Source organism: Ctenocephalides felis, unplaced genomic scaffold (genome assembly GCF_003426905.1).
Source record: "Ctenocephalides felis isolate EL2017-DRISC unplaced genomic scaffold, ASM342690v1 CF-g0.4_SCAFFOLD_00845, whole genome shotgun sequence".
Classification (NCBI taxonomy): Eukaryota; Metazoa; Arthropoda; class Insecta; order Siphonaptera; family Pulicidae; genus Ctenocephalides; species Ctenocephalides felis.
In genome coordinates, this window is record NW_020536999.1 from 76,333,094 (window position 1) to 76,341,655 (window position 8,562).

Below are 8,562 nucleotides of genomic sequence, written 5' to 3' on the forward strand. Positions count from 1 at the left end.
CATCAATCTGTGAAGATTTAGTTTTCGTGTTGATTTCCGAGTTTATTAAGGACCAAATTGTTTTCTGTTTATTAGCTGAATTAAAAATCAAAGTTTTCGTTATATTGATCTTCGCTAATTGATTAGATCATTTAAAGTTGCCCTATATTTCAAAAATAAATTATAAAAGCCATGTTATCATTATGTACCGATAATCTCTCAAGAAATGCTAATCTTTTAAGTGAAATTCTCAACCTTTAGTTAGCCAAGGAGTTGAAGTATTATTTTTTGGGCAAACGGTTTTCTTAATGAGAGGAAAAGCTTGATTAAAGTTGAATAAAAATGTAGAAATAAAGTTGTCGAACATTGTATTTGAGTCTTTCGCGACTTGTTAAGCAAGTCCATGATTCCTTTTCCAAAAGACATTTGAAAATCAATTTATTTGATTCATCAAAATAACGTTTGTGTAAGATAAAGGTAGATTTAGAAGTTGAAAAATTACAAAAATTTAATATTATGCCTCGATGGTCTGAAAGAGTGGTATTTATAACACGCGAATCAAAGTCTTTTAAAATTGGTGAAGAAATTATCAATGCAAGAAGAAGATTGATGCGAAAACCGAGTAGGTTCATGTATAGTACGCGTTAAACCAAAAGACTGCTATTCAAATTGAATTCAATGGATGGCTTCGATTGCTTTTCAAAGTGTATATTAAAATCGCCGCAAACAATGATTTTGGAATATTTATCAAAAAGGTTATGAATCAATTCGTACATCAGCGAGATGAACATATCAACATTCTGGTCAGGTGATCGATAAACGCATATAAGACACCGACGTCATTTGAGAGATTATTTCAACGGCACAATATTCCAAAGTTTTTTCTACTTGAAGAGTATTAGTAATAAACGGGTTTTAACGAATGAAATCACTTACAAAAATGCACACCCTCCGTGGCCGTATTGAGTTCGACAGAAATGAGAAATAATTATAACCTTTAATTTTAATTAATTCAAGATCCGACTTATTTAACCAGTGTTCAGCAAAACATAATATTTGGGGTTTATAATTATCTATAACTACTTCTAATTGATTAAGTTTATTGGATAGTTTTTGTATTTTTTGAAATAAATTGAAAATTTTGTATCAGCTTTAGGCACGAAAGGAATTAGAAACGGAAGGTTTCATTCCCGCCACAGCTTGACACTCAACAACTCGTTAGCTAAAACCCGACATAATTTTCTTTTCCCGTTGAAAAGCAAATGTAAGCCCATCCTGGTGTAATCGGATAAACGCAAACCATGCCTGTTTGACATCAGATATATCAAGGATACCTCGAAAATAAATTTTAGGACACAATATCTGAAGCCACAGTTACATAAAATTTTAACCGATTCTATTGAAGAACACGAAAAATTAAAGAACATACTGAGGGATTGCAATTTTCAGTTTTACACTTATTCAATGCAGCAAGATATTCCAAAGAAAATGACGATAGCTGGCCTGAATCCTGACATAACTGAGACGGTGGCTGGAAGCCAAATGCATTAAAGTGAAGCAAGTGGTGCAAAACAAGAAGAAGGAGTCAGACGGTAGCCAACGTAAACTTCCTATATATATGGTCCTTCTAGATAAGGAACAAGAGATAGCCAAACTAAAAGAAATAAATAATATAGAAGGACACATAATTAAATGGAAAAGTTACAGGCCACTCAACAAGACGATACAGTGCCACAAGTGCCTAAACTCGAACCACACTTTGTACACGTGCGACATGCGTTACAGGTGCATAAAATGCACGAACGTGCACCCACCGGGAGTGTGCACGAAACAATCAAACACTTGATAACGAGGCAATAAATATCGTATAAAGGGCGAGTCGATAATTATCAGAAAGTGGTGGTTGCGAAAAAAAACTTACAAAAGCATATTTCATTTCCGTGACTTCCGACATGTGGACGTGCTTGCATAATCATAATAGTTTTTTTTTTAAGTTTTACGGCACAGTTCATTGATCAAGAGTTTAATTTTTAGTCTGCTGTATTGAGTATTAAGCATTTTGAGGGAAAACATACAGCGAGTAATATAGCAATGAGTTTATAAGAAATTGCAAATTTTTGGGAAATTTGTCAAAAAATTCATGTTATTATTCATGATAATGGACGAAACATTGTAAAAGCTGTCAACGATACAGAGTTGACCTCAGCGCGTTGTTTCATTCATACTATTCAATTAAAGGTCATTGTCTAAAGGTGCAACAGTTAGATGTGACTTAAATGATAGCTACAGGTAAAAGAATCGTAACTCATTTTAATCATTCTGGTACTGCACAAGAGAAACTGCATTCTATTCAAAAAGATTTGGATCCTACTCAACACGAATAAGTTCAAGACTTTAGCACGCGTTGGAACTCTACTTATTATATGCTTGAAAGATTAATGCAACAAAAACGAACAATTTCTGTGCATCTCGCAGACTGTAACATTGCCAATTTAACTGCGGCACAATGGGAGCTTTTGGAGCGTAATTTAAAATTATTGAAACCGTTTGAGGAGATAACAAAACTTGTGAGTTCTTGCGCTTGCAAGATACGGAATTATTCCGTATCTTGCAACCTTAATGCGGTATTACAATAAAATGAGCACACCAAAAGAGATAACATCTAAATTAGGTCAGGCAATACTGGTCATACAGCAAGGGATACAAGAACGATTTGAAGAGATTGCAACGAGTAAAAACCATTTGGTAGATACTTTTTCCGATCCACGATTCAAAATAAACTTTTTTACTAATCAGATGCAAAAAGAAAAACCAAACAGTATGTTTTAATCGATAGCATACAAATGAACTATTGAAAAACAAGCGAAGATAGTGCGAATTCATCCCCTGTAAGAAAGATGATGAGAACTGAAGAGCAAAGTCAAATTCATACCAATCATTCGACCTTTATGTCTTGTTTCGATGAGGTAATAGCAGGAAAAAGAGCAGTCAATAAAAATCCATCAGAGGATAAAAATGAAGGTTCAACGGAAATAGATCTGTATTTGAGTTCTACTAATATACACCGTCACGAAAATCCATATAATTGGTGGCACGCAAGGAAATCGGAATTTCCATATTTGATCAAAATTGCAGCAAAATATTTATCGGCGCCAGGAAGTAGTGTTTATTCAGAACGCCTTTTCTCCGAAGCTGGAATGGTTTACAAGGAAAAAAAGAAGTAAATTACTTCCCAAAAACGCAGAAAAACTAGTTTTTCTCCACCATAATCTTCCCCTTTTCAATTTTAATTATGATTAGTCTTCCTCATATATATAAAAAATAATAAACTATTTAAATAATATGACATAAAACTACTTAAATGTTTATACAAAAAATAAATGGAAACACACACATATATATATATATATATATATATATATATACATAATAATTGCGAGTATAGTTCCGATTGGTATGCTGAAAAATTAGATGCAGCACGTGTGAAAGGGGCAGATCAGCGAGCCAACGAGAACACTCGGCAGACCAGAATGCATCGTAGGCAACAGCAAATGGAAATTTTGAAAACTTCCACAATGACTGATGAACTATTATATGACCCAGAAATAGATGACTCTGTTCAAGTAATTCAACAATTCGTATTTCTGTCCGTAAATCCAATGTGAAACTTAAACGCATTTTTCTCAAAACTATGTTTTTTGAACTGGTGACAGCTGTAACTCAAAAACCGCTTAGTAGATTTTAATGAAATTTATATAGCTTTTAGAATACATGATAAACTCGGGCCTGATCGAAGGATTTTTATGTTTTCATAAATTTAATTTTTTAACATTAATTAAATTTCGATTTTTTCCCAAAAATCTAGAATTTTTTTTCTGATGCCGCCATTTTGTTAATATTTGCAAAAAAAAGCTTCGATCAAGCCCAGGATTATGTATTTAAAAACTATTTTTTTTTATTCGATTGATTTTAGATAAATCTCCAAAGAGTTGTGAGTGTCACCAGCTCCGTTTTTTTTTAATCTGGGTCAAAACAAAAACAGCTATAACTTTGGAAATAATTTTTTTTCTGAAATTTTTGTTAGTTTAAGTCAAAACATTGTATAATAATGCCGCATTACTATTTTTGTAAAAAAATATCGTTTAATAAAAAAAAATACTGAAAATTCTCATTTTTTCGTGCCTCTGAGCAGTAGCGGCGCAAGGCGTCGGCGGTGTCGGCGGCCGCCGACGGCCTCGCGCCTCTGGGGGCCTCGCAAAATTTTTGATTTTTTCAAAACTAATTTTTCAATATTATTAAGTTTTTTTTCGTATTGCTGCACGAGCAAAGAAAGTGATTAGTGCCTTACTGGCACAATTAATATTGCCTGTCAACACCATTGATTATTAAATCTAAACAACAGCACAAAAGATTTGAGCCGAATATTACAAAGACATAAACAAAGCCAAGGACACATGGAATGCATGATTAAATGAATGGAATTATATAAAGGAATAAAAAACGGAAAAACAATAGATAGGAATGATGAAAGATCGATTAAAGATTCGCAAAAGTACTGGTTTAACTTATTTGAAAGAATGATTGATGTAATAAATGTATCATTTAGAGGCCATCGAAAATCTCTTAAATTTAGCCATCGCGGGAATAGTGGTAATTTTATAGATTTATTCAAGTTGTTATCGAAATATGATTCGACCCTACGAGAACACATGCATCGTATTAATGAAAAACAACTAACTCAACATTATCTGAGCCATGACATTCAAAAATGAACTGATTGCGTTAATGTCTAAGTCAGTAGTTGATGAAATCATAGGAAGAGTTAAAAAAGCAAAACACTTCGCCTTCTTGCTCGATTGTACCAGGGATGTCAGCCGCGTTGAACAAATGTCCATAATTTTAAGATTTTGTAACTCAACAGGAGAAATAGAGGAACATTTTGTTGGTTTTATTGCCGTTGCAGAAACAACGGGAGAGTACATAACAAGATCAATACTGCAAGAATTAGACAGAAATGGACTAGACATTCAAAACTGTCTAGGGCAGGCGTATGATAATGGCGCTAATATGGTCGGTATTAATAAAGGTGTCAGAACAAGAATACTCTTTTAAATCCGAGAGCATTCTTTACGCCGTGCGGATGCCACAGCTGGAACTTACTTTTAATTGGCCGCTAAATCTTCTGGAACATCAAAAAAGTTCTTAGGTTTTGTTAATAAAATATTTGTATTGTTTGCAAAATCAAGTAAGCGTTGGGACATCGTGAGAATGAAATTAAAATTAACATTAAAACCTCTTTCTGAAACGCGATGGGAAAGCAGAATCGGAGCTGTAAAAGCAATATTTCTGCAATTTGATGATGTTATAGAATGTGTGAATGAGCTGCAAACTATGAGTGATTATTCGGAAACTCTAAGCGACTGTGACGCAGTCTTGAACGAAATAATGAGATTTGAATTTATTGTTGCGATACACGTATGGTACGAGATGGCAATCAGTTCAAGTCAACTTGAAAGTGGCTATTGATACTTTACGGTCATTTTGCAGCTGGATTCACAAATTTCGCAACACAGGTTTTACTCTCTTTGACAGTAGTGTTACTCAAGCTCGATTATTTGTAGAAAAAAGTAACTTTAAAATAGATTCAAACTTTAAAGAAAGAAGATTAATCAGAAAAAAAAAACAAATATAAACCCATTCAATCTTTGGAAAATCAGTACAGAGTTAATTTCTTTAATATAATGATCGATGCCATTATAGTCGACACCGAATGTCGATTTAAAGCACTTAATAACCATTACGAGCAATTTGGTTTTATTTATGATATCAATTATTTAAATACTATTTCAGAAGAAGACCTTCTCAAACATTGTAATAACTTAGGCACAATACTTCGAAAAAACGAACATAGTGGCATACGACCATTTGAATTATTCGAAGAACTGCAACTATTGAAAATGAATATACCAGAGTCTGTAAAAAACGCGAAAGAATTACTTCAATACATAATAAAAAATATTTTAGAAGAAATATATCCAAATGTTTATATAGCAATCAGAATTATCAACACAGTTCCAATTAGTACAGCTTCCACAGAGAGAAGTTTCTCTAAGTTAAAATTGATTAAAATGTATTTGAGAAGCACTATGAGCTAAGAAAGACTATCTGCATTATCCGTTTTATCAATTGTAGCTGAAATAGTAGGTAGTATTAGCTATGAGGAAATACTTAAAAGGTTCAGCGAGGCAAAAAGCCGAATAGTTAGATTATGTAATATTTGTTTATTTTAATTATTTATGTTATTACTTTATTTGCAATAAATTCCATTCTATCATACATGAGTTTAACTGTAATTCAATTTTTGTAATTCAGCATCTTCCTAAAAAAAAGGGGGGGGGGCTTGCAAACTAATTTCGCAGACGCCTACGGAAGGTCTCGCGCCGCCACTGCCTCTGAGTACCCCTAACCCCTTAATGATATGCTAATTTTATTTTAAGTAAATTCGGCTTGCTCGTATTGGCGGTCATTGTCAAAGAGTGGCAACCGTATCATTATGTAAGACAATATTACTGATGCGGGATGCTATACATTTTGTTATAAATTATATATTTTTAATATTATCTTTGTGGCGAGCATAGCTCATTGGTAGCGTGTTCGATGCACACGACAGGGATCCTCGGATCAGATCCTGTCAATGACCTAGAATTTATCATAAAAAATATGTGTAGTTAATTTGAAATCGAATAAAAATTGTATTTGTTAAATAGAAGTTTAATAAAAAATCAGAGAATTAGGAATAACAGAATTCGAATAGTTGAATTGAATTAGGAGTAAGAAAAGAAGTATTGGAGCTTGAAAGAAGAATGAAGAATTGAAGAAAAATAAGAAGAAAAATTAAGAAGAGTATAGAATAGGATACATAAATAGATTGAAATTGATGTAAAAAATTAGAATGTAAATAAATAAAAATGTTGTAGGTGGCTAAATGCTCATAGTAAGCGAGGCCAAATAAAAGTTGAAAAAAAAAATATTATCTTAATTCTTTGTGCTTTGTACTTACAAAATTTAACTATTCTCAATGTTTTCCATATTCATTTTATTGTATATTTTATATTTTCTATGTTTTTCTCATTTTTTGTATACTTAAGGGGAAAAGCCCATATAACATTTTCAAAAAAAATGATTTTTTTTTCTCGATAATCTGAAAGTATAGTATCTTGAGCGTATATTGACGAGTCGGGAAAAAAAATCTCCTATATTAACAAAGTTATAGCTAACATAACGGGGCGGGCCGAAGTGCGCATTGTCAAGCGATCAAGCGTATTGTTAAGTTTCAAGTGAAAGGGTCTCTTCCATTATAATAACTAGAAATACTTCTTCTGTCCTACAACCAAAAGACTTCTATGTACCTTATCACATGTGTAATATTGGTATACAAACAAAAGTTAATCAAGAAATATAGTTAGTTTAGCTGGAAAATTCGTAGTGTTCAGTTCATTTCAATACGTAAAAATGCCGAATTATATAAAAGGTAAGCGAAGTAATATTGCACAAAATAACACTAAAAAAGACTTTATCAGGGCAATCAGTTTACTGATAAAGCAGGTGAAAAAATTTGCGCCAGTACAAGTCATAATGAAAGTGCCAGTGGTCAAGATCCTCTAGACGTAGATTTAGCTCCATTACTTGGTAAAGAAATGAAACAGCATCTTTCACCAATTTATGAAAATTTGTCCAAAGACGATTTACTTGAACAATGCCTTGGTGATCATACGCAGAACGCGAATGAAAGTTTCAACGCGACAGTTTGGCGACTATCAACAAAACACCCACATTGTGGACTAAGGGTAGTTGAAATTTTACCATATATTGCAGCTAGGATATTTATTGAAGGTTTGAGTTCAATATTAAGAATGATGAACCTTCTGAATTTGACTGTTGGTACTTATGCTAAAGCATATGCTGATAATACTGATGAGGCGCAAATAACTTGACAGGATCGTAGGGGCCTTTCACAAATAAAAGATGCTCGTACAGCTCGCAAACAACTTACAGAAAATCAGCTTTGTGAAGATAAGGAAAGACTATTTAATGAACCTGGGAATGCAGATTAATCGGTAAGTAACTAAAACTGGTCATTTTCCTTCACTAAATTTTTAAACGCGATTATCTCGAAACTGTGTTTTCAAAAACTGCTCGTGTTGTAGCTCAAAAAGTTATGTATCGATTTGTCTGAAATTTGGTGAGGCCTTTCTCTATATTATTATCGGAAGGATAAACCTAAATCTTTAGATCTTTCGCGTTGATAAAGTATTTCCTGGGGTCCAAAATGTCAAAAAAATAGCCACAAATTCGGATTTTTTTTTCAAAGGCTTGTTTTTCATCGAATTTTATACTTTTTTTTAAATTTTATAGGTTTATCCTTTCCATTAATATATTCTCAAAAGAAAACATTAAAAAAATTTTTTTTCAGATCGATGATTGATGAGTGAGAAATGGAGCAGTTTTGGACCTCGCGTCGGAGGCAGTCCACAAAAAGTTATCCTGAGCCGCCATTTTGAAAAAAAAATTTCAAAAAAATAT